Source organism: Bubalus bubalis, chromosome 9 (genome assembly GCF_019923935.1).
Source record: "Bubalus bubalis isolate 160015118507 breed Murrah chromosome 9, NDDB_SH_1, whole genome shotgun sequence".
NCBI lineage: Eukaryota > Metazoa > Chordata > Mammalia > Artiodactyla > Bovidae > Bubalus > Bubalus bubalis.
The window spans coordinates 38,328,671-38,356,265 of NC_059165.1; the positions used below are offsets into that span (position 1 = coordinate 38,328,671).

Sequence of the window (27,595 nt, forward strand, 5' to 3'; positions counted from 1 at the left end):
TTCAATAAAAATACCAGATCCCTCCAATTACTATCAAACTTCTGGTGAAATTTTCACACACGTGCCATTGTGTATTCTCTACCTGCTCCCTGCCAAATACAGCCCAGAGCAGTAGTTCTTAAGATGTTGTTCCTGTTTGGATTATTTCAGAAATACTCAGGAATGTGTTAAAAATGCAAATTCTCAGGTTCTACCCCAGACATGCTAAATCAAAAACTTGATAAGACTCAAATCTGTGTTTTTAACAAGCCTTCTGACTGGACAAGCTTGCTGACTGGGGTTAGAGTATCATGGTCTGCAGAACCTGCCCAGATGCTGTAGGTATATCAGTTTTTCTCAAAGTGAGAAGGTACCAGGATGGTACTCAAAATGATCTCTGAGATAGAGTGAAGATGACTTTAGGTGACACTGATGTGGTATCAAAGAGCTGAATCACATAATGAAAGTTTTGTCTTGCTTGTCTTTCAATCCTTAAATCTCAGTTTGGTGTTGCTGGGCCTTTAATATCTCTGTAAATTGCTAATATTTACAACAAAGACTAGAAGGCAAATCCAATCTAAGGAGCAGCAGAGTCTGCTGCTACTGCTAAGTCACTTCAGTCGTGTCCGACTCTGTGTGACCCCATAGACGGCAGCCCACCAGGCTCCCCCGTCCCTAGGATTCTCCAAGCAAGAACACTGGAGTGGGTTGCCATTTCCTTCTCCAATGCATGAAAGTGAAAAGTGAAAGTGAAGTCACTCAGTCTTATTTTTGTTGGTTTGTGTTTACTTTTATAAATATCTTCTGCTTACAGCACATGATATTTGTTTTGCATTTAAGTGTGATAAAAAGCTTCCTTTATAAATGTTTAGTCTATTTAAGGAAAAGGTTAAGAAAACGGTAATCCATTTGGTATGTGGATATGGGGAAAAAAAAAAAAAAACACAAAACATGGATATGGGGGTGAGTGCATTCAGAGAAACACTGGGTGTACTGAAAGGAACCCAGAGATATCAAACCTTTAATTCCATTATGGTCACTATTAGTTATACTTTCTTAATCTCAACTTTTTCATCTACCAAATGAAAATGATGATACCAACATCATAGAAATGGTATGAGAATTTATGTACAGAGAATGCTTGCTGCAGTCCTCAGAATATGATAGGTGCTTTCTACAGTTATTCCCCCAAGCTTTGTTTAGAAGCCAATTTGCTTCATAGCCTTCAGAATAGCATTTCTTTCTGGGCTTCAGAGTCCTCATTTATAAGACAACAAAATGAGTCTTGATGATCTCAAAGGCCCCTTTCAGCTCTTAGTTAACAGATAGATAACATGTACATTGTATATGTGCATATATGCATATATATACACATATATAATAACTTCTGTATTCCTAACCTTTATATAAGCATGGCACATTGCCCAGACATAAACCTTGAATGCTTGAGAATAATATTGAGAGTGGATGAGCCACGTTGTTAAAATAAAAACTCAAGTCATGAGGAATCTGTAAGCTGATATACATTTCAGAGCTCAGACGTAATTTCATTGTATTTTATTATCATCTGTCAAACTTAAAGCAATCCTGAGACTAGAAAATAGATTGTCACAGAGATTTCTAAGGAAAATGGTTTCCATGAGTTGGTGTAAATATATTCAGAGAGACTTGTTCCTACTTAATAACCCGCGTTTTTCCTTCTGAATTGCTGATGCATTTGCTTATAGCATGTGAAAGGCAGCTTGTCCTTTGCTGTCAGGTAAACTTGATAGAATAATAGAAATTTCTGAAAAATTCAATCAGATCTTGTTGCTTCTCAAGGGAATTTCTTGACTACTTATTCTATTTGAGAAGAAATAACAGTGTTTCTTAGGTCTTGTACAAAATGCTGACCAAGTTGAACAGCTTGGGTTCCAGGCAGCAAGTGCCACATGGAGTTTTCCCTCCTCAGCATCTGGAGGATGGTGCCGCTGGGGTTTGGGGCCCTTTGGGAGGTGAAAGAAATACTTAAGGGATTACTACAAGATTGCACTATTAGGAAATCGGAGGTGGTAACCATTACCTTGTCTATTGCTTACAGTATTCTTGTCCATCGGGAGACCTAAAAACAACAACATCAACAAAAATGGTGACATTAGTTTCTCTTAATAGAACATGAAAAAAGCTTGCACTGTTTTTCACATAACTGACTATTAAAGAGTCCCAGATGCTTGATCTGCTCAAATATTGACAATTCTGCTGAAACACCCCAATGAGGTTATTTGATTGAACTGTCACTTAATTGAAAATTGCTCTGTAAGACATATGTAAGGGCATGTGCTTGAACTCAGGTGGACAAAAGTTCAAATTGGTACCTTCTCTTAAAGCTCTGGTATCCTCATCTATAAACTGAGGATAAAATGTTCCTGTTTCACAAGACTGTTCTGAGATTATTTCCAACATCATCTCCTTGATTAATCAGAACAATTAATACACACTAAGCACTTACTTCCTGCCAGGTGCTCTTCCAAGGGCTAGGATTGTTTAAGCCTCAATAAAATATTAACATCTGAGGTTATTATTATTAACTTCAGGTTAGGGATGTGGAGACAGGCCCCAGAGAGAACTTGCTAAACATCATGTACTCTGGCTGTAGATGCTTCTTCTTTAAGGCATAAAAACACATATGAGTTAAACCATGTGAAATTATGGACATGACAGTTTTTTAATATATAGATAGCCATTTCATGTGGTTGTGGCTATTAAGCATTGGATATGGATAAACAGTAGCTACAGTTGCTACTGCCAATAATAGCAGGAATAATATGTTGATTTTATTTTTAAATCTTTTTGTTAATATTGGGAATGTTGGTGGCATTGTAGTATAAAGACCATTAACTTGGCAATCAGGAACTGGGTAAAATCTACATCTTAGTTTCCCCACTTGTAAAATACTGAGGTTGGTCTTTTCCAGCTCGAATAGTCAGTGGCAGAGCTTTAAAAACTATTCATGGAAAAGGACCAGTTTTTTGTTGTTGTTCAATCCATCTTCAACCAATAACTAGTTTAACTATGAATGACTAGAACTTAATTTATGTCATATGCAAGGCAAATTTCCTAATCACATTGCAATATCTTAGTAGAGTTATCAACTGAAAAAATAGGAGCAACTTAAAAGTTGCGAGTTATGTTTTATTCAGTGGAAACTTTTAGGACTTAAGTTGGGGAGAAAGCAACTCAAGTAACCCTGAGACCTGCCCCAAGGACATAGGGGTGGGGGGAGCCAAGTTATATAGAAATTTTGCAACAAAAGACAGTCAGTCTGAATGTCAAAAAATGATTGTAAATTAAAGAAAACCAGATACCTCAAGTTAAGGAATTTAGGGCTGCTCTCTGTATGGGAAGATACAAGAGTCTAGGCTCAGTGAAATCATTCCTGTGATATGCATGTCAGCTCTTGGGGCCAGTATCCGGCTATCACATCCTGCTTTCCTCAGGACTCAGTTTGGGGAGTGGCTACAGTCTGATGGCTGCCGGATGGCAGATATTCTTCTCCTTCCTGTGTTCCCTAAGGGCTCACTGGTTCACTGTCCCTGGAGGCTGCAATTGCTGATAACTGTGACATCCTTTCTTTACTGATATGGCAGGAAAAACTCCATATTTCAGATTATATTGATATAATCCAGATTATATTATGTACTTGTTTCTGAACATACATTCTCAATTTCTGTACTTAACTTGCTGTAGACCAGTAATCAACATTTCATAGACTAGCGCTGGTCCATGGACTGTACTGAGTAGCATTAGAATTTTATAATAATATAAATTCCTTAAAAGAGAATGGGGGTGTGTCAGCATGCAATGGTGGGGTTTAGCCACTGAGTCATGTCCAACTCTTTTTGTGAGCCCATAGACTGCAGCATGCCAGGCTTCCCTGTCCACCACCAACTCCCAGAACTTGCTCAAACTCATGTCCATCGAGCCAGTGATGCCATCCAACCATCTCATTCTCTGTCGTCGTCCCCTTGTCCTCCCACTTTCAATCTTTCCAGCATCAGGGTCTTTTCCAATCAGTCAGTTCTTCATGTCAGGTGGCCAAAGTATTGGAGCTTCAGCTTCAGCGTCAGTCCTTCCAATGAGTTTTCAAGACTGATTTCCTTTAGGATGGACTGGTTGGATCTCCTTGCAGTCCAAGGGACCCTCAAGAGTATTCTCCAACACTACAGTTCAAAAGCATCAATTCTTCAGCGCTCAGCTTTTCAACTCTCACATCCATATATGACTATTGGAAAAACCATAGCCTTGACTAGACGGACATTTGTTGGCAAAGTAATGTCTCTACTTTTTAAGATGTTATCTAGGTGTGTCATAGCTTTTCTTCCAAGAAGCAAGCGTCTTTTATTTTCATGGCTGCAGTCACCATCTGCAGTGATTTTGAAGCCCCAAAATATAGTCTGTCACTGTTTCCACTGTTTCCCCATCTATTTGCCATGAAGTGATGGGACCAAATGCCATGATCTCAGTTTTCTGTAAGTTGAGTTTTTTTTTTTTTTTAATTTTATTTTATTTTTAGACTTTACATAACTGTATTAGTTTTGCCAAATATCAAAATGAATCCACCACAGGTATACACGTGTTCCCCATCCTGAACCCTCCTCCCTCCTCCCTCCCCATTCCATCCCTCTGGGTCGTCCCAGTGCACCAGTCCCAAGCATCCAGTATCGTGCATCGAACCTGGACTGGCAACTCATTTCATACATGATATTTTACATGTTTCAATGCCATTCTCCCAAATCTTCCCACCCTCTCCCTCTCCCACAGAGTCCATAAGACTGTTCTATACATCAGTGTCTCTTTTGCTATCTCGTACACAGGGTTATTGTTACCATCTTTCTAAATTCCATATATATGCATTACTATACTGTATTGGTGTTTTTCTTTCTGGCTTACTTCATTCTGTATAATAGGCTCCAGTTTCATCCACCTCATTAGAACTGATTCAAATGTATTCTTTTTAATGGCTGAGTAATACTCCATTGTGTATATGTACCACTGCTTTCTTATCCATTCATCTGCTGATGGACATCTAGGTTGATTCCATGTCCTGGCTATTATAAACAGTGCTGCGATGAACATTGGGGTACTCGTGTCTCTTTCCCTTCTGGTTTCCTCAGTGTGTATGCCCAGCAGTGGGATTGCCGGATCATAAGGCAGGTCTATTTCCAGTTTTTTAAGGAATCTCCACACTGTTCTCCATAGTGGCTGTACTAGTTTGCATTCCCACCAACAGTGTAAGAGGGTTCCCTTTTCTCCACACCCTCTCCAGCATTTCTGTGCTTTTAACTGCTTTTTCCAGAATTACCCCTTCATAGGGTAATAATTTTGCATTTTCATTTTCTTTAAAGAAAATAAAGAGAAATATTTTCTTATACTTTAATAAAAACTTTTAATACAGGTAGTTTAGAAAAGTGTATTTATGTTCAAAACTTTGTCAAATTTGAGGACTCTCTCAGGTTTTTTTTCAAAAATGAACTGCAGTTTTTTAGGATGTTGCAGGTTGTACGGTAGGTAGTCTTAAATAGTCTTTAAATTGGTGAAACTTACTAGTTTCTTTATCATCAGTTTCCTGGTTGTGGTGACTTATTATGTAGTAGATCGTCCCATTTGTTTTGAATTGCTGTTGAAATCCAGCATAGCAGACATAGTGCATACCTGGAAGTCATTCATGCTCTAAAACAGCTAGCAATTGATCATTCAGTTTCAGTTCAGTCACTCAGTCGTGCCGACTCTGTGTGACCCCATCATTGCTAGCTATTAATTATATAATTATAATTCTATAAAAGTACATCACTAGATCCAAACTACAGATACCCTCAACTTGTCCAAATCTCACATGCACCCATATCTGCTTCTGTTGAAGTGATCATATGACTTTCCTGCTGCCCCCCAGCCCCCCAACTACATGTTGAAACAGTCCAGTTACTTTTCTAACTTAAAACCACCCTTGCATTCCTGTGCAACCTGATCATGATATATTTTCCTTTTTATAAATCTCTAGGTTTTGTTAGGAATGTTTGGTTTAGGATTATTATTCTGTGATCATAAAAGATCAGTCAGTAGTATTTACCTTTTTCCAACTTTCTTGAGGTATGATTAACAAATAAAAATATAAGATACTTAAAATGTACATTGTGATGATTTGATATATTCAAAAATAAATACATTGTGAAAGAATTCCTCCTATCTAGTTGGTTAACATCTCCATCACTTTACTTATTTTATTTAGATGATGTCTACTGAAAAAATAGATGTAACCTTTGGAAGGAATGATGCTAAAGCTGAAACTCCAGTACTTTGGCCACCTCATGCAAAGAGTTGACTCATTGGAAAAGACTCTGATGCTGGGAGGGATTGGGGGCAGGAGGAGAAGGGGCCGACAGAGGATGAGATGGCTGGATGGCATCACTGACTCAGTGAACGTGAGCCTGAGTGAACTCCGGGAGTTGGTGATGGACAGGGAGGCCTGGTGTGCTGCAATTTATGGGGTCGCAAAGAGTTGGACATCACTGAGCGACTGAACTGAACTGAACTGAACCTGAAAGTTGAGTGTTATGTTTTGTTTGTCAGAAATTTTCAGGACTTAAGCCTAGGAGGGAGCATCTCAAGTAACCCTGAGAGAGCTACTCAGAGGAGGTGAGGCAGGGAGCCAGGATATGCGAAGTTTTTCAACAAAGGGCAGGTAGTTTGAATGTCAAAAAATGATTGTAAATTAAATAAAACCAGGTATCTCAAGTTAAGGAATTTTAGCGCTTTTCTATGTATGGGAAGATGCGAGAGACTCGGCTCACTGAAATCATTTCCTTTGATACATACCTCAGCTATCAAGGCCAGTATCCTATTTTCTCATCCTGAGTTCCTGGGGCTCTCCGTAGGGGAGTGACTGTAGTCTGATGGCTGCTAGATGGCCTGCATTCTTCTCCTTTCTGAGTTCCTTCAGGCTCACTGGCTCACATGGGAGGGCTGCGATCGCTGATGACTGTGACATTCTTATTTTCTGATATGGCAGGAAATGTTCCATTTCTCAATGAGAGCATTCAAGTTCTACTCTCTTAGCAAACTGCAACTATACAGTACAGTGTTATCAACTATAATCACCTTGTATACATTAGATCCTCAGAACTTATTCATCTAATAGCTGAAAGTTTGTACTATTTCACCAACCCCTCCTATTTCTCTCACTCCCTAGGCTCTAGCAGCCATTTTTAAATTGTCTGAGTTTGAGGGGCTTTTTTCAAGATTTTTCATATGAATGATGACATGCAGTATTTGTGTTTCTCTGTATGGCTTAAGTCATTTAGCATAATGGCCTCAAGGTCCATCCATGTTGTCACAAACTGCAGGATGTCCTTCTTTCTCATGCTGAACAATATCCTATTGAATACATATGCAATATGTTTTCTTTATCCATTTGTCTCTTAATGGACACAGTGTTAGTTTCCATATCTTAGCTTTTGTGAATAATACTGCAGTAACTATGGGAATACAGATACGTCTTAGAGGTTCTGTTTTCATTTCCTTTGGATAAGACCCAGAAGTGGGAATTCTGGAATACATACGAGTTCTATTTTAGAAACTGCCATACTCTTTTTTTATAGTGGTTGTACCAATTTGCATTCCCTCCAACAGTGCACAAGGGTTCCCTTTTCTCCACATCCTCTTCAAGACTTATCTCTTGTCTTCTTCATTACAGCTGTTCTAACAGATGGGAGGCGGTACCTCACTGTGACTTTGATTTGCATTTCCTTGATAATTAGTGATGTTAAGAACATTTTCATATACCTGTTGGCCATTTGTGTGTCTTTTTTGATAAATGTTTATTCAGTTCCTTTGTCCATTTTTAAATACAGTTGTTTTTCTTTTTGCTATTCAGTTGTGTATGAGTTTCTTTACCCATTTTGAATATTAACTGCCTAATCAGAGAAATAATTTGCATATATTTCCTCCCATTCAGTAGAATGCCTTTTGTTTTGCTGATGGTTTCCTTTGCAGGTTGTTTTTGATTTGGTGTTGTCGTCTTTATTTTTGTTTTTGTTTTTGTTACCTTTGCTTTCGGTATCTAATTGAAAAATCATTGCCAAGACTATTAACAGGGAGATTTTTTTTTCCTATGTTTTCTTCCAGGAGCTTTACAGTTGCAGGCTTTATGTTCAAGTCTTTAATCCATTTTGAGTTTATTTTTGTGTTTGGTGGAAGATAGGGGTCTAGTTTCATTCTTTTGGCATGTGGCTGTCCAGTTTTCCCAACACCATTTATTGACAAGATTATCCTTTCCCCATTTTATATTCTTGACTTCTTTGTCATAAATTAGTTGATCATACATGGATATATTTCTGAGTTCTCTCTTCTGTTGCATTGATCTGTGTGTCTATTTTTATGCCAAAATCATAGTTTTGATTAATATAGCTTTGTAATATAATATGAAACAGAAAGTATGATGCCCCAACTCTGTCTTCTTTCTCAAAGTTGCTTTGGCTGTTCACATCTTCACAATTCCATACACACTTTAGAATTCTTTTAAATGTCTGTGAAAAATACCACTGGAATTTTGATAGGAATTGCATTCAATCAATAGATCACTTTGATTAATATGGACATTTCAATAATTTTCTTCCAATCCATAAACATGGAATATCTTTATTTTTATTGAAGTATAGTTGATGTAAAATGCTATGTTTTAGCTGTACACATAGTGATTCACAGTTTTTTAAAGATTATATTCCAATTATAGTTATTATAAAAATTGACTATATTCCCCATGCTGTGCAATATATCCTTGTTCAGCTCAGCTGCTCAGTCATGTCTGACTCTTTGCAACCCTATGGACTGCAGCACACCAGGCTTTCCTGTCCATCACCAACTACCAGAGCTTATTCAAACTCATGTCCATCGAGTCGGTGATGCCATCCAACCATCTCATCCTCTGTCGTCCCTTTCTCTTCCTGCCTTTAATCTTTCCCATCATCAGGGTCTTTTCAAATGAGTCAGTTCTTTGCATCAGGTGGCCAAAGTATTGGCATTTCAGCTTCAGCATCAGTCCTTCCAGTTACTATTCAGGACTGATTTCCTTTGGGATTGACTCGTTGGATCTTCTTGCTGTCCAAGGGACTCTCAAGAGTCTTCTCCAACCCCACAGTCCAAAAGCATCAATTCTTCTGCACTCAGCTTTCTTTATAATTTAACTCTCACATCCATACATGACTACTGGAAAAACCATAGCTTTGACTAGATGGACCTTTGTTGTCAAAGTAATGTCTCTGCTTTTGAATATGCTGTCTAGGTTGGTCATAGCTTTTCTTCCAAGGAGCAAGCGTCTTTTCATTTCAAGGCTGCAGTCACCACCAGCAGTGATTTTGGAGCCCCCCAAAATAAAGTCTATCACTATTTTCATTGTTTCCCCATCTATTTGCCATGATGTGATGGGATCAGATGCCATGTTCTTAGTTTGCTGAATGGTGAGTTTTAAACCAACTTTTCCACTCTCCTCTTTCTCTTTCATCAAGAGGCTCTTTAGTCCTTCTTCACTTTCTGCCATAAGGATGGTGTCATCTGTGTATCTGAGGTTGTCCTTTTCATTATAGGAGACTGGAATGCAAAAGTAGGAAATCAAGAAATACCTGGAGTAACAGGCAAATTAGGCCTTGAAATACAAAATGAAGCAGGGCAGAGGCTAACAGAGTTTTGCCAAAAGAATGCTATGGATGTCATAGCAAACACCCTCTTGCAACTGTTTTGTGGTTAGCATGAGGTTTATATATAGAAATATGTGTGTGTGATTCTTTTGAATTGCTCATCTCTTCATTTCAAGTACATTTTAACAATCCTGTATTTGTACTCTCTTCCCCTCACAATTACTCTTTGGACATCTTGTTTTATATTTACTTGTTTTGTGTATCTCTTTAATATCCTTATTGTGGATATAGATGATTTTATTACATCTTTTAACCTTCCTAATGGCTTTGTGCATGCATAATGGTTTCCTTTCTCCTTTAAACATACCTTTACTGTATGTTTTCCTTTATCTATGAAATTTTCCTTTTGTAATTTTTGTGTTTCTAATTGTAGGCTTTTCTTTTTCACTTAGAGAAATTTCTTTAACATTCTTTTAAAGCTGGTTTGGTGATGCTACTACCCTTAAATTTTGCTAGTCTGTGAAACTTGATCTCTCCATCAGATCTGAACAAGAGCCTTGCTGTGTAAAGTATTCTTGGTTGTGGGTTTTGCCCTTTAATCACTTTAAATGTATCCTTCCACTCCCTTCTGGATTGCAGCATTTCTGCTGAAAAGTCAGCTGATAGCCTTATGGGAGTTCCCTTGTATGTAACATCTTGTATTTTCCTCACTTCTTTTAATATTATTTTTTTATCTTTAAATGTTGCCATTTTAATTACAGTGTGAATTGGCATGTTCCTCTTTGGCTTAATCCTGTATGAGACTTTCTTCGCTTCTTGGACTTGGATGTCCTTTCCTAGGTTATGAAAATTTTCATTTATTATGTCTTAGAAAATTATGTTCTCAATCCCTTTCTGTATTCTTCTTCTTGGATCCCTATAAATATGGAAATATTAATGTGGTTGAAGTTGTCGCAGACAACTTTAAGACCAGTTGTCTTAAACTGGTCTCACTGCATTTCATTCTTTCTTTTTCTTGCTTAGCATCAGTGACTTTTGGTACTGTCTTCCAGTTTGCTGATCCACCTTTTTGTATCATTTAGTCTACTCTTGATTACTTCTAGTGTATTTTTCATTTTAGCTATTGTATTCTTCATCTCCATTTGGTTTTTCTTTTTACTTTCTAACTCTTTGTTTAAAAATTTTAACATCTCCGTGCATTTATCCCAGGGGATTCTAGGCCTGGTGCCTGCCCACTGGCAGATAGAGAGTCCCAGGGTCTCTAGCTGGAGGGCCTTGGGGATTCCACGTCTAGGGTCTGTGCACTGGTATATGGGGGTGGGTCTTGGTCCTTCTGGCAGGCAGCACCATGTCCAGGGGCAGCTCTGGGTCAAGGGTTCTTAAGCAGCCTTTTTGGTGATGGGTGGGTCTGTGTCCTTGCCTAGTTACTTGGTTGGCCTGAAACATCCCAGCATTAGTGCCTACAGACTACTAGGCCTGGTTGGAGCTGGACCTTGGGGATAATAAGCTAGAGGAAAGATTCCAAATGGTGCTTGCCAGCTGAAATGTCCATGTGATAGAAGGAGCTCCCACAAGAGCTGCTGCCAGTGTCTATGTCCCCAGGGTGAATTGGCTCCTACCTCTTTAGGATACTGTCCACGGTCAGCAGGTAAGTATGACCCAGGCTCCTATCAACCTACTGTTTCTGCCCTGGGTCCCAGAGCATTTTGTGTATACCCTCTGAAAGGAAAGTCTCTCTCTCCCCCAACCACATGGAACTACTGAAAGTAAGCCCATTGGCCTTCAGATTCAAACGGCATGAGTGCTCGTCTTTCCAGTAAAGGACCTCCCCTGCTGGGGAGCCATATGTGGGGCTGAGAACCCTCATTCCTATTCTCTGCTTTGTAAATCATCCACCAGGGGTATGGGTTTTGACTATACCACAACTCCATTCCTCCTATATATCTCTATGTAGGAGAGGTACCTACATAGAAACCTTCATATGTAGGTTCCTTCTCTATATCTTTATCTGTAGAATATCTTTTCTGCTAGGTTCTCATCTTTTTCATCCATAGTTCTGTAAGTAGTTGCAGTTTTGGTGTTCCCGTGAGAGGAGGTGAGCTTAGGTTTTTTCTACTCTACCAGCTTGGGAACGCAGTATGTTTGTCTTTTGATTGGAGATTTCAGTCTACTTACACTTAAAGGAATTATTGATAGGTATGGACTTACTGGACTTCCCTTGTGGCTCAGATGCTAAGGAATCTACCTGCAATGCAGGAGACCCAGTTTCAAATCCCTCGGTCAGGAAGATCCTGTGGAGAAGGGAATGATTACCACTCCAGTATTCTTGCCTGGAGAATTCAATGTACAGAGGATCCTGTTGGGCTATAGTCCATGGGGTTGCAAAAAGTGAAACACTAAGGAAAAAAAGATGGAGTTACTATTGCCATTTTCTTCATTTTCTGACATCTTTATAATTCCCTTTTCCCCGTCTTCTTTTCTTACTCATTTTTTTTGCTTTGATAATTTTCTCAAATGTTATGCATAGATTTCTTTGTGTTTATATTTTGTGTATCTACTACAGATTTTTGCTTTGCAACTATTGTGATGCTTACATGCAATGTATTATATTTCTAACAGTCTTTGTATTCTTCAGCTCTGTGATTTCTGCTTTGTACTTTCTTATTTATTCTGTTTCTTTGTTGATATTCTCACTTTGTTCTTGCTTCTTGACCTCAGTGAGCATCTTTATGACTGTTATCTTGAACTCTTTATCAGGTAAATTACACATTTCCATTTCATTCATTAAGATCTGTTTTTGGAGTTTTATCTTGTTCCTTTATTTTGGAACATATTTCTCTATATTCTTCTGTTTTGGGGTCTCTATTTTGTTTTCTGCACATTAGATAAAATAGCTACTACCTCTCCTAGTCTTGATGGAGCTGTCTTATTTAGGAAATGAATTGTTAATCAGCTAAATCCAAGCTTTTGGTTATTATTCAAACCTTTGTCATCGTCCAAGCCTCATTTCTTGTTCTTAGTGGCTCCCAGTAGTTTGCCAAGACCTGTGCCTGTTGCAAAAGGGAGGGTCACAGTGTCGAATGAAGAAAGAAAAAAAAAAAAAAAACCCAACCCAAAAGTTGAGAATTAAGTTTTGTTCGAGGCATTATTGAGGTCTAAGCCTGGGAGACAGCCTCTCAGATAGCTTTGAGAAGGTGCTCTGAGGAGGTAAGGGAGGAGCCAGAATATATGTAAACTATTTTGCTGGGAAAACTTCTAGTCAAGTGTAGAAAGATTCCTGCTAATAACAACGAAGAGATATCTCAAGTTGGTTATTTTAATGCTTTTCTATGTATGGGAACATGCAAGAATCTGGGGTCATTTAAAAATTTTCCTTAGATAGACATCTTAACCATCTAGGGCTGCTGCTGCTAATAAGTCGCTTCAGTCGTGTCTGACTCTGTGCGACCCCATAGACGGCAGCCCACCAGGCTCCCCCATCCCTGGGATTCTCTGGGCAAGAACACTGGAGTGGGTTGCCATTGCCTTCCCTGGTCTAGGGCTAGTATCCTATTTTTAACCATCCTGAAGTCCCCCCCTAGGGAGTACTGTTAGGTGCGGCTGCAGTGGCTGATGGCTTGTGGGGCAACATTTGTCATTTACTGAAGTAACAAGTCACATTCTTTGTCCCCAACAGCCCATGGCTAGATGCAGGCTGATCCTCGGGCAGCAGGTGGGAGAGTCTGTAGTTAGGGCCCTGCTAGGGAGAAACTGGGAGATGGTCTTCTTCGCCTGCTTTTTTTATGGCATGTGCTGGGTCTAGATGTGTATCTGTGCAATCTACTCCTGAGCCTGTCAATGACTCCTTCTTTGTTTACTACAATCCTGTAGGACTTTTGAATGCAAGCGCCTTTGGCTCTCTAAGCCATGTCCCTTGGGGGACCCGTCCCTTGGGTGCCTTCACAAAAGTCGGGGTGCCAGACATGTGTGCCAATACCTCCAGGGAGATACTGTCAAACTGGAGCAAGCTTAAAGGTGTCCACGTTCTTCCCTGTTGCCCAGAATGGGTCAAAGTCAGGCCCTAGATATGTGCTAAATTAAAAGCTAAGCCCTTAGCCAGCAGCTTTTAAAGTATGCAAATAGGCCTCTTTCAGAGAAAGACTGGGAAATACATGTTTCTGTTTGCTCCCTCTCTGCTGAGCCCTGGAAGGGCTGAGCCAGGTAACTGTTGTTTCTTTGTTTACTACTGTCCAGATGGACTCAAATACAAGCCCCAGGGGCTGTTGTAGCCAGGCAATCCTAGGGTTCTGTCCCGTGGGCATCAGGTACAACAGCAGGAAAACCAGACATGTGTGTAAGCTTCCACGGAGATGTTGGCAGTCTGCAGTGGACTCAGGTGAGAAGCTGAAGGTGGTGTTTGCTGGTTTCCCTGGTCCAGGAGGAGAGAGATTGTAGTCAGCCCCTAGAAACCTGACTTTCAGGCAGCAGCTTTGAAGTATGCAAATATACTCGTTCACAGAGAATTTCTGTGGGAGATGGGAGTTTTGTGGGGCTTCCCTGGTGGCTCAGACAGTAAAGAGTCCACCTGTAATGCAGGAGACCTGGGTTCAATCCCTGGTTGGGCAGATGCCCTGGAGAAGTAAATGACTACTCATTCCAGTATTCTTACATGGAGAATCCCATGGACAGAGGAGCCTGGCAGCCTACAGTCCATGGATTTGTGAAGTCAGAAACAAGTGAGCGACTAACACTTCCACCTTCACTTTCTGTGTTGAGCAGTTTCTTTGTTTGCTTTGGTCTTGTAGGTACAAGTCCCATTGGCTTTGAGAGGTAGATGTTTTGGGGTGCCTCCCTCGGTTGGGAGTCTTACAAGCTGGGACACTAAATGTGGGGTCCAAACCCGTCACTTCTCAGGGAGAAACTGGGAGGTAGGAGTTCTCTCCCAATCGTATGGGACTATGACTGGGGTCAGGATTATGGCAAAAGTGTGTCTCAGTCTTTCCTGCCTGTTTTGATATGGGTCACACGGGTATTTCCTTTTATGTTTAATATATAAGAGTCATTCAGCTAGTTTCTGGATTTCTTCTAGAGGAAATTGCTTCATTATAAGCCTGTGGATTTGGTGTGTCTGTGGAAGGAGGTGCATTCACAAGGTTCCCATGTTGCCATCTTGGATCAGAACTCCAAGATAGTCTTCTGTTTGTGTCTTTCTGGCCCTGGTATCAAGGCTCTGCAACCTCATAAAATAAATTGAAAAGTGTTTGCTATTTTCTAATTTTTGAAACAGTTTTTATAAAATCAGTGTTATTTATTCCTTAAATTAAGAAAAAAAAATCACCAGAAAAAAACATGGTCCATAAATTTTCTTATGGGAATGTTTTAAATGATGAGTTCAATTTTTTTTAATAGTGATAGGATTATTCAGATTTCCTGTTTCTTCATCTGTCAGTTGGTAAGTTTATTATCTTCAGAATGTTCATATCACCTTAATTTTATTGGTATAAAATTGCTCATAATATCTTCCAATGATTTTTTGTCAATGAAATCTTTAATGATGTTCTTTAATTTCCTTTGGGGCTTCCCAGGTGGTGCTAGTGGTAAAGAACCTGCCTGTCAATGCAGGAGACATAAGAGAGGTGGGTTTGATCCCTGGGTCAGGAAGATCCTCTGTAGGAGGGCATGGCAACCCACTCCAGTAATCTTGCCTAGAGAATCCCCATAGACAGAGGAGCCTTGTGGGCCACAGTCCATGGGGTTGCAAAGAGTCAGACATGACTGAAGCAGTTTAGCATGCAAAAATTTCCTTTACATTATTGGTTTTTTGTGTTTTCTCTCTTTTTTTCCTTTTGATTAGCCTTTCCAGAGGTATATAAGGTTTGTTAGTTTTTCCTAAGCCACCTTTTGAAAATTTAAAATTCTATATTCTATACACTTCAAAATTGTATTAACTGCCTTCAATTTACAGTCTTTGGGTTTCATTTGCTCTTTTCCCTACTTCCTTGAGAAAGCTACTTCGATAAGATTTTTAGCATTTCCTCTTTTCTAGTATTTGCACTCAAAGCCATAATTTCCCTCTAAGCACAGCTTTAGCTGTATCCCACAAATTTTGAGATGCTATATTCTTTACTCAGTTCAAAATATTTTCTAAGCTTTCATAATAGTTTCTTCTTCTTGGCCCATGGGTTATTTAGTAGTGTATTGCTTAGCTTTCAGATTTGAGGAAATCTTTTCTAGATATCTTCTTTTATTTAGTTCTAATTTTATTCACTGTGGTCTGAGACTATACTCTATGATTTAAATCCTTTGAAATATGTTGAGACTTGCCTTATGGCCTGCAAGGGCTCTATTTTGGTAAAATGTTCCACATGCACTTGAAATCCTGTGCAAGATTGAAAGTATATGATCAAATACTCTTGTTCATAAATTAATTGGAGTTGTTCTTTCTCCCCTTCCATTTAGCATGGTTATATTATTTATTGGAAATGCAATTGGGTTCATTTGTTTTCAATTTGTTTTCGCTTAGAAATTTTCGTCCTTCACATCCTTATCAATTTACTATTTTGATATGAAGAACATTAATATAATTCTAAAAATCAAACCTATGCAAACAAGGATACTCAGAAAAGTACCATTTCCTCCTGTATTCCTACCTGTCTCCCTCTAGGTAACCAACACTATCATTTTGTAACTTATTCTTCCTCTGTTTTTTTAAATGATAAGTAGTTGTACATTGTTACTTTATTACCTCTTCTTTCTTTTATGCAAGGTAGCACGTAGCTCTTTCACAGTTTGCCTTTTTCATTTAATAGTATCTCCCAGAGATGACTCCACATCAGTTTATAGAGATCTTTCTTATTTTTTGTTTACAGATGGAAGTATTCTACTGAACATATGGTCCATATATTCGATCAGTGTCCTGTGCTTAGACATTTAGGTAGTTTCCTAAAAATAATACTGTAATTACTTGCTTTGTGCATATGCATTTTTGTGTTAGTTGCTGAGTCGCGTCCGACTCTGCAACCCCATAGACTGTAGCCCACCAGGCTGCTCTGTCCATGGGATTCTCCAGGCAAGAATATTGGAGTGGATAGCCATTCCCCACCCAGGGATCAAACCCGGGACTCCTGCCTTGAAGGCAGATTCTTTATAGTCCAAGCCACCACGGAAGCCTTTTTTTTTCAATTATTGTGGGCTCTACCTTCAGGATAAATTCTTGGAAGTGGGATTGCTATATTGAAGGTTAGATGAATAAGTAATTTAATAGCTGGTGCCAAATTCCTCTCAGTAAGGGTTTTACATTCATATCCTTTTGCATTCCTTCCAACAATGTATGAGAGGGTCTGTTTTCCACAGCCAAGGAACAAAGCGTACCAAGCTTTTGAGTTTTTGCCAGTCTAATAAGAGAGATACAGTATTTCAGTGAGTATTAACTTGGATTTATCTTAATATGAGTGAAGTTGAATATATTTTCATATGTTCAAAGCTCATATTTATATTTTTTTTGTAAATTGCCCCTTCAGGTCTTTTACCCATTTTCTATTGAGTTATTAGTATTTACTTTTCCTCAAGTGTTAAAGGTTTTTGTTTATTAACAACACTGGCGCTTTTCTGTGATACCCACTGCAAACACTTTCTCTTAGTGTGCGTTTGTACTTTAACTTTGCTTATGGTGTTTTGTTTTGTTGCCATATATTTCAATTTATCAATTGCTTGTTTATAACCTGGACTTTTTAGTTACAATTTGAAACATTTTCCTAAATCTAGATTATAGAGTAATTCACCCATACTTTCTTCTTATTATTGGTAAAGTTTTATTTCCTTCATTTACTTTTCTCAATTTAGAGTTTTTTCTTGTATATGACATGAGGATTGAGTCGTTTTTTTGTTTTTTGTTTTTCATTTAAAAAATGGTCATTCAGTTATTCCAAGATTATTTATTTAAAAGATCACAGTTTCCCCAATAAGTGTAGATACCACCTTTTTAATACACTAGATTTCTGTTTCATTACATTCTGTCTCCTCATGAGCCCAGTACTGCACTGTTCTAATTATAGTTGCATTGATTATTAGTAGCATTAACAGCAGAGGACTAGACCCCACCCCCATCTATAGCTCTTCCTATTCACTCTTTATCTACATATCCTTGTATATTTATTTTTCTTTTATAGCTTTATTGAGGCATAATTGACAAATAAAATTATAAGATGTTTAAAGTATACAATGTGATAATATGACATCATATGAACTTTAGTTTCAATATGTCTGGCTTAATAATAAATTGTGTCAATATTTCTGTTCAGTCACATTAAATTTACAAATTAATATAGTGGAAATGAGATCGCAATTATGTTGAGGCATCCTAAGTAACAGGATTATTTTCCCACTTGTTCATATCTACTTTTATGTCCTTCAGGAGCATTTATACTTTTCTTCATATAAAGTTTTATTTCTCATTATGTTGGCTCCTAAATGATTTATCTTTTTTATTGCTATTATTATAAATAAGATTTTCTTATTCATTCTGTCTTCCAACTGACTATTATTTATGTATATGAATGCTAAGGAGTTTTGTTATATTTCTCATTGAGAAATATGGCTTTTAACATTATAAAATGTCATTGGCCTCATTTTATGCTTTGGGCTTAAATTCTACTTTGGTATGAAATTTTCAATTTCTGACTTATTGTTTTCATTTGCCTGTGGTAAATCTGTGCATATATTTTTAGCCTTGAATCACTGCAGTTTAGCTGCATCTCTTATATTCAACATTGAATTTAGATTTTCAGTACTGGATAAACTTGAGAGTCATATTATTTTAATAGATGAGTTAAGTTCTTTCATGTTTATTGATATGACTTGTGTTTGGAAAAGGAAATGGCAACCCACTCCAGTATTGTTGCCTGGAGAATCCCATGGACAGAGGAGCACAGTCCATGGGGTTGCAAGAGTCAGACATGACTTAGTAACTAGAGAGAGAGAGCGATGTTTGGTGCCAACTGTGATTTATGTTGCAATTTCTGTGAGCATCATATTTTCTTTCTTCATTCATAGTATGGTCTTTGCTTTTATTTTTTATTTTTTTGCCTTTGGCTATTTATGAAGTTTTATGTTTCTCTCGTACTGTTTAGCCTGGTATTTATAATATCTTTGATTCCTTTTTTTCTTATTTAACCCTTTATTATCTCAAAACGTTTAATGATTCCCCAGTCTCAGAATAGAATCCAGTATCCTTGCTATGACCCACAAAGCTTTCCATAACCTTCTTTTAAACTATTCCTCTGAGGTTTTTTCCTATGACTCTCCACTCACTCACTGAACTCCAATATCATGACTTTCTTGATCTGTTTCAAATATGTTCTCATCTCAAGGCCTTTGCAGTTGGGTTCCTTCTTTCTGAATGCCCTCCCTCGAAATTTTTATACTATTTGCTCTCTCACCTCATTCAAGTCTAGAATCATATCTTTATCTCATCATCAAAAGAATTCCTGACCCTATATTTAAAAATCACTACTGTATTGATCTCTAGACCCTTGTCCAACATGATTTCTCTTCAAAGCACATGCCACAACTTGCCATTGTTAATAAAAGTCACAGATAGATACTAAAGGCTAAAGAAAATATTTGAATATTCCCTTCAACTAAAGAACATATTTCTCATGGCATCTTGGCATTATTAAAATGCTGCCCAGCTAAAGTTCTAAAACTCAAAAACCTGGGTCAAATATATTGAGGGTCTCAAATAGACAACAATACTAGAAACACACTTGGCAATGGCTTGATGCTGCCTAACCACCAGATGAGAACCCTGTCGAAGTTTTTCTCTAGGCTGTTTCCATATCACAAATTGGAAGTTTCACCCACATCTTGTTTTGATTGAACCTGTGAGCCTGTTTTCTTTCATTCCCTCAACCATTCCAACAGGAATCTAGAATAAGAGTAATTCTGAACCCTAAAACTAACAGTGTGAGACCCTCCAGAATGGAAGCCTAGCACCAGCTGCCCCATGCAATTTTCCAACTTCATGCTACATAAAGCAGAGAAGAGAGGCATGGAGAGTTGATGAGGTATAGCATAGTAACCCAAGGCTTCAAAATGTGTGCCAGATGAGAACGCAATTGGAGTGGGCTTCTAAGTACCAGCATAATCTTATAATTCTGGCAAAAGTTTGTGAGTGAAAGATAGCCCAGTCCCAAATGGTTTGCCTGTGGTGTGTGGCTACAGTGTAGAATCCTGTCATGGCAGAATCTGGTTCTGATAACTTTGCTCAAACTTCCGTAGGTAATGAATACCTTTCTAAACAATAGTGGTTATTGTATACCAGTGAGCTAATAATAAGTACAGGAATATCTCCAGGGCAAGGATAGGCTGGAGAATGGGTCATGGGGAAATAATTTTTAAAATGGTTCTCCAGGACTAAGAGATTAAACCAGATGGCACTGTATTTGAAAAATGCAGGAGAGCAAATTATAGCTATTTACATTTCTGCTCTGAAGGCAAAGCTTGTGTTTTCTGTAAAAGGGCTTCTTGCTAAGGACTATTAACTTGAGGGGAGATTTACCACCAAATGATAGTTTAATGGCCAGCATCAAAACTGTGTTACTTTGCTGTGATTTCATGGAAAAAATAAATGTATCTCGGTAAGGAAAACTTAGTCATATTTAGAAATTCTGTTAGGCCTTTCTCATGATATAAAACAGTGATGACATTTTAGGAAGAGAAACACTAACATGGCTTTCCCTTTTAGAAACTATTCAATTCAACAAATGTTTAATAAGCACTTGCTAGGTTCATGACACTCTACTAGGTACCAAGTGGGTATAAAGAAAATAAATATACCCCTTTATCTCAAAGCATTTGTAATTTTGCAAAGAATATTCTAACAGCTAAATTTTCTGCAGTAGATGGTAAGAGATAGTAACCATATATAAATGACCCACCTCACCCACATTTATAGTAGCTGATTTTTTATCCCTGCTTCAAAAGGACCTTTCTAGTTGAAAAAATAAAACCCCACAAAATGATCTCTTAGAACTGCCAAACAACTTAGTATTAGACAAATATAATCAGCAGTGATGAGAAAACATGATGGACTGACTGATGAGGTGGAAAGATGTTTGATTGCTGGATGTGTGATAAGACAGTGAATCTGTATGCCTAGAAGCCAAATAGTGATTTCTCCAAAGGGTTGTTATGCTTCAAAACTCCTAAGAAAAAGAAAATTGAAACATTAAAGACATTTTCAGTTTGAGCAAGGGAGTATTTGAGAACTCAAGGAGTTGAGTCTATTGACAGGACCTCATAGCTCTGGGGAAAGTTACAAGAAATAATAGCATTATGTAATGTAAGGAAGAAGAAGAGATGGCCAGGGATGGTGTATAAGTAAAGATCCTTGGAGGAGGTGGCATTTAATTTCAGCTTGAAGAGTATGGTTGGGTCAAGTCCTTGGGAAAGAATGATTGAGTCAGGGGGAGCAGGGGAACCAAACATGAATCTCTGAATTTGCTAGAAATCTTGTACAGAGACATAATTTGTCTGTTGGGTTGGTAAAAGCTAAGGAAGCATAGAGTTTGCAACTAGTTCACTGAGTGTGCTCATTTGAACTTGATTGAATAAACAATGAGGGAAATGTAGGATGTAAAGAATAATGTGATAAAATTAGGGTTTTAGAACTATAACTCGGGTAGAGTAATGTGAAGGACAAATAGACCCCATGTGACAGTCAACTAGACCAGAAAGGAGAACACAAGGACTCTGTCTCAGCTTGTTTTCCACATGTAACTAGCATGTTGCTGAGTACCTGGTACACCTTCCAGAAATACTTCATTCACTCAATACTGAATTACAGAATGTTGTTGTTCAGTCGCTAAGTTGTGTCTGATTCTGCGACCCCATGAACTGAAGCACGCCATGCTTCCCTGTCCTTTACTATCTCCCAGAGTTTGCTTAAATTCATGTCCATTGAGTCAGTGATGTCATCCAACCAACTCATCCTCTGTCGCCCCCTTCTCCTCCTGCTCTCAATCTTTCCCAGCATCAGGGTCTTTTCCAGTAAATTGGCTCTTCACATAAGGTGACCAAAGTATTGGAGCTTCAGCTTCAGCATCGATTCTTCCAATGCATATTGATTGCCTTTAGGATTGACTGGTTTGATCTTGCTGTCCAAGGGACTCTCAAGAATCTTCTGCAGCACCACAGTTTGAAAGCATCAATTCTTGGGCACTCAGCCTTCTTTAATTACAGCCTCAGTTCAGTTCAGTTGCTCAGTTGTATCCGACTCTTTGCTATCCCATGGACTGCAGCACGCCGGGCTTCCCTGTCCATCACCAACTCCCAGAGCTTGCTCAAACTCATGTCCATCGAGTCGGTGATGCCATCCAACCATCTCATCCTCTGCCACTGCCTTCTCCTCCTGCCTTCAATCTTTTCCAACATCAAGGTCTTTTCCAAGGAGTCAGTTCTTTGCATCAGGTGGCCAAAGTATTGGAGTTTCAGCTTCAGCATCAGTCCTTCCAATGACTATTCAGGACTGATTTTCTTTAGGATGAACTGGTTGGATCTCCTTGCAGTCCAAGGGACTCTCAAAAGTCTTCTCCAACACCACAGTTCAAAAGCATCAATTCTTCGGTGCACAGCTTTCTTTAGAGTCCAACTCTCACATCCATACATGACTACTGGAAAAACCATAGCTTTGACTAGACAGACCTTTGTTGTCAAAGTAATGTCTCTGCTTTTTAATATGCTGTCTAGGTTGGTCATGGCTTTTCTCCCAAGGAGCAAGCATCTTTTAATTTCATGGCTGCAGTCACCATCTGCAGTGATTTTGGAGCCCAAGCAAATAAAGTCTCTCACTGTTTCCATTGTTTCCCCATCTATTTGCCATGGCTGTTAATTACAATTAATCTATTAGTTACAGAATGGCTACCACATATAAGCATTTCTGGAGGATAGAGAAATGGAAACATACCATTGTTTCCTAGAAACTTAAAATCTTTATTTATTGGTTATGAATTCAAAGGTTTTGAAGGTTATCCAAGGTTCAGTTGCCCAGGTGTTTTGAAATGGATATCAAACCACTCTCTTCAGGATATCAGTAGTCAGAACCAAACCTCAAGAATTAGTTAAACAAAAGATTATAAACTGCATGAAACAGGCAAAATTGGCTCTTTTTATTTGTATATTGCTCTTGCCTTTTTTTTTTTAATTGAGATTGAAAGGATATCTAGGAAACCAGAAATGGAAAATATCAGATCTGACTACAGGGGACAATCAGGAACCCTATGAAAGATGTGTGTGTTTCTTGAGGCAGGGTTGTATATTTCCAATGCATGAAAAAAAAAATCCCTGTCTTAGCCAAAGTCCCTAAGCCATTGTCCAACTTGCTTCATAGACATTATCCAAATATGTATAATATAGACAATAGCTGCTTAACAGATAGGCCTTTGGAATCAGGAAGAGGAAGAGACTTTCTGGTTGAAAATATAATGGTAATCTTTATTTTCATAATGCTGAGCATGCCCATGGCTTGCCTTCATCCTAACCGCTGAGGAGAGAGATAACTGGATTCAAGCCAGTGGGTCAAGATCCAGTGTAGCACATATGCTTATACCTGATGCAGGTAGGAGGTCCCAGAGAACAGCATATTCCATGAAACCGTGGGCAGCAGAGAGAGATGACCATATGCTCTTCTTGCCACAACTATTTGTCATTTTCCACTCCCCTTCCCCCTGCAGGTGACTGACAAGCAGAAGTTTAACATCCCTTCCAACAAAAAGCCACCACAAGCAATACAGCTCAGCCTGTTTTCCAGCAAGCACAGTCTGTTTCTGAGCCAATGTTTGGTGTCAGAAGTGACAAGTCAAACCAATGATGTTATTTCCCTCTCCCTCAATCAAAAAAAATTTTTTTTTGTCATATCTTAATCCAGGGTGTTAGAAACAGGACTCTCATAGAATGAAAAATAGAAAAAGTCTTGCTAAGGAATTCTATGTCTTTTTTGCATATTCTCCCACTGAACATGTGTTCAGAGGAACTTCTCACCTCATCAGTAATCTGTATCTCAGCTGTCACTTCATTTTAAGGAAAAAACCTTGATTTTTTTCATTTTTTTAGAGAACACACACAGTCTTGCAGGAAGTGAGAGAAGGAAGCAATCACAAATTCTGGTCAAGGATGCACTGAAACATACTAAGCTTGTTGTGGTCATTACCTTTACTGAGAAGAACTGAGAATGCTGAGGTTTTACAGATCCTTAATCCTCAAGGAAAGATTTATCATAATAACTAAGCTATGTTTGGACTAGGAAGCATGTATAAAAACCTCTGAAATGTATACCACAAGGATCATGACCAAAGAGCTTCTCTGCTTGATGAGAATTTGTGTGAGAATCTGGACACATGCTGTAAATTGACAAGATGCACCATCACTAAAGCCCCCAGATTAAGGTTTCATGTAATTCAATTTTAAACATGGTTTGCCCTATTGCCGAGCACTCTGCCTGTTTTTCTGTTCTATCTGTGTTTATCTCCACCAATAGCATTATATAAAGAATGTTGCCCTGAAAATACAATATCCTTTTGTACAGATTGGCTTCTGCCACATCCAGCTTAGACTGAACTTGACCATCCTGGACAGCACACCCATTACTCTGTAATAGCATTATGCCTATGACAGCAAATGAATCTACTGTTACTTCTTAAAAAGATGAAAAAGTTCTTCCCAGAGAAACCAGTGACTCTCCCTCTCCCCTCAGGATATTGTTTATCCTGAAATCATACTGCTGGGTTGGAAAGTCTACCTCCAGTACATAGGCTTTTAGAAATACTGTTGATGTGGTCACTATTATAATGTCTAGATGTCCATCTAGAGACCTTGATTCTTTGCCTCCAAGTATGGTAGAACCATTATTGCCAATAAACCCCAGTGCATAGATCTTCACTGAAGTTTTTTTTTTTTTTCCTCCATAGAATTGAGGTTTCCCTCTAAAGTGTTTCAAGTATGCTTGAACCATTCCACGTTTTTAAAGTCGCTTAAAAAGATTTTTAAATGTCTTATCACTACCCAAATGTGAAGGATAAAATGCATACAATGTAAAAATATGGTTCTTTCTTAGTCTTCATTTTTTGCTTAAAATTCTGGCTCTGAATTTTTCACTTTCCTCCAAACTAAATTTTATAACATATTTATCACAGTTAAAATCCTTGTCTTCTGATTCCAACATCTGAACTACTTCTACTGACTATTTTTTCTCTTTATTGTAAATCACCTTCTCCTGTTTCTTTGCTTATCACATAATTCTTGGTTTCATGCTGGACATTGTATGTAAAAAAAAAAACTAGAATGAAACAAATATTAACTCCTTGAAAAGAGCATAACCTTCGTCTTCAGACTGCTAGTGTGAAAAGTTGAGTCAGTTGGACCAACTAATCTATAATTGAACTGGATCTGGGATTTGTTGGAACTTTTGTTAAATTCAGCTCACCACTTGCTTCAAATATTTGAGGACAGGATTGGAGCTTTGCCTTCATCAGGGCTCAGGATTTCTTTATTAGTGAGAATCTTGAGTTTCCTCTACATTCTACCATCAACCTGTCAGCTCTTAAAATTGTTGGAGATCCTCCTGTTTTATGACACAGCCATCAATCTTTTAGATGTTTGTGCCTTTTGAAATCTCCCCATCATATGACCCTGCCACAAGGCTGCCACCTGCCATTTGGAAGACTAATGCCTTAAAAAAAAAATGAAAATGAAACATTATACTTGATGAAGGCCCATGCTCCTTAAAGTAAGTCTCTATCAGACCTCTTGGCCCACCCACCACAGATTTGGGCACTCTAACCCTGTACACCTGGGTGCAGTGCTATAGTAAAGAGTTGACAGGTGAGAGTGTTCTTGCTTAGGTTTGGATTTGCTCAGGATTCTAATCTATCATGCCATTCCATAGCTAGCCATGAAAATATTGTTACATATTGAGCTTGTTTCTCCTTGCCCCCATCTGTGACAGGTTTCATTCTTTTTCTACCATGTCTTTAGAAGTGAAAGGAGTGGTGGTATTCTTTTCTCCTAGGAATTGCTTATCCCTTTCTGTTTGTTTTATTTAGATTTCTTTGCATCCTCAACTCTCCAATGACTTTTTTAGAAATAGGATTTTGTGACCTATCTAGTTTCATCTGACTGTCAGGGTGGGAGCAGCAGTCTCTTAAAATATTCTTTATTCTAACTGGAAGCAGAAGTCATACATAAAAAATGCAAAGTTGTCTTTCTTGTTCCCCAGGTGCATTCATAAGTGTGTGTCTATAAACACATACACTTTATTCATTTATTCATTCATTTCTTTCTCTCTGTCATATGTATTTAACTTTTAAAATAAATGTTTAGCCTGCCATGCATATGCTCTACAGCAGTCTCTTTTTTTTCCAATAGTATGTTATGTGTATATTTCCCTACCAATACAGGTGAAATTACTAAATTCTTTTGAACATCTGTTTTCCATCATATAAGCTGGATCATAATTTATCCAAGCAATTTCTTACTGATGGACATTTAGTCATTAAGTGTTTTAATATTATAAATACCGTATTCATGAGCAATCTTTAAAAAGGTATGCAGGGTTTTATGAGCATTTCTAAAGTTGAATTTCTCAAACTAAAATAACTACTTTGACGGTGTTTCCTACTTCTAAAACATGACATTAATTAAACACAATCTAATTTTTCCAAATGGCTCTGTGATGTCACTATGACTCTATCCCTCTACTGTGATTCCCTTATCACTTGTTGACAAGTGTTGGACTATTTGACCAATAGTCCATACTTACATGAAAGCCAGAGATCACAATAACCCAAAATAGGCTCTATGGGATACTAGTAATATGAATATTCCATTAAAGGGGGTTCTGTGATCAAGTTAGATTGGGAAACCCAGTATACACTAGCTACACACCCTTCTTTCTTAGAGATTCAGAGTATATTTCAATATACTAAAGACTCTGTGAAGCCATGAAGAGGAATGATGATCTTTTTAACATTATTTAACCTAGTGTTTTCCACACCTATTGATCAAGTAACTTCTCATTGCCTATTATATATTGACATCCTATAGAAAGAATGCAGTATCGGACATACTGCTCTAAGTAATTGTTCCCTTTAAAAATAAATCCGAATGTTCTGTTTCTTCTCTTTCCTTGTGATTAGACTTTGAACACTTTTCATAACGAGTTACCTGTTTTTCCTAATCTCTGAGTCACCGAGTCCAGAAAGACTACTCCCCCTCAGAGATGAGAACATGCCCTACTTGTTAGAATTGTTTATAAACTAAAAATAAGTGAACTTTAAAATCAGAGGACCTGATGAGCTCTCCCATGAGTCAGTAAGGAGAACTCTAATACCTGAACTCTACCAAACTTATTCGGCCTTCCCACAGCTCTTCTTTTCTTCTTTCATGTCAGTCATCTGTATTTTCCCATAAGTGAAGCATGATGTACTTGCTTATCCCCTGAATTCCTGATCTAGGCAGTTCTCTTGCTTATTAAAGGCTTAAATAGAATGCGTGTATCCAACAGAAGGAAAAGTCAGTAATCTTATTTGTAATAAGGTATCAGAAGAAAGTTGTGGAATTAAACAAGTGAGACTATGTGCTAGGTAGTCAGCATTAACTGCTTAATCCCAACCGTGATGCTAAGAAGTCCCCCTGAATCATCTTACTGACTTCACTCAACAATAGGCCAAGAAAATACTATTTTTTGTCCTAAAAGATAAAGAACTGAGTACCAAGTAAAACTAAAAACAAACAAAAAACCCCAATTCATTTAAAGTCACAAAGAAAAACAACAACAAAAAAAGTGGCAGGACCGAGATCTAAATTTGCCTAATTTCAAAGACTGTCTTCAACCACTATAATATTCTGTCTGCTGAGAGTGTGTGAATGTGAGAAAGACAGAGATGGAGAAGGAAAACAAAACTAGCCAAAGTGTC

At 38.2% G+C, this 27,595-nt stretch overlaps 1 protein-coding gene across 5 annotated transcripts in view; it reads left to right on the forward strand.

The window, feature by feature from the left end:
• The window catches only part of ATP10B (ATPase phospholipid transporting 10B (putative)), a 392,801-nt gene that overhangs the window by 84,024 nt on the left and 281,182 nt on the right, over nucleotides 1-27,595 (forward strand). The window lies entirely within an intron of this gene.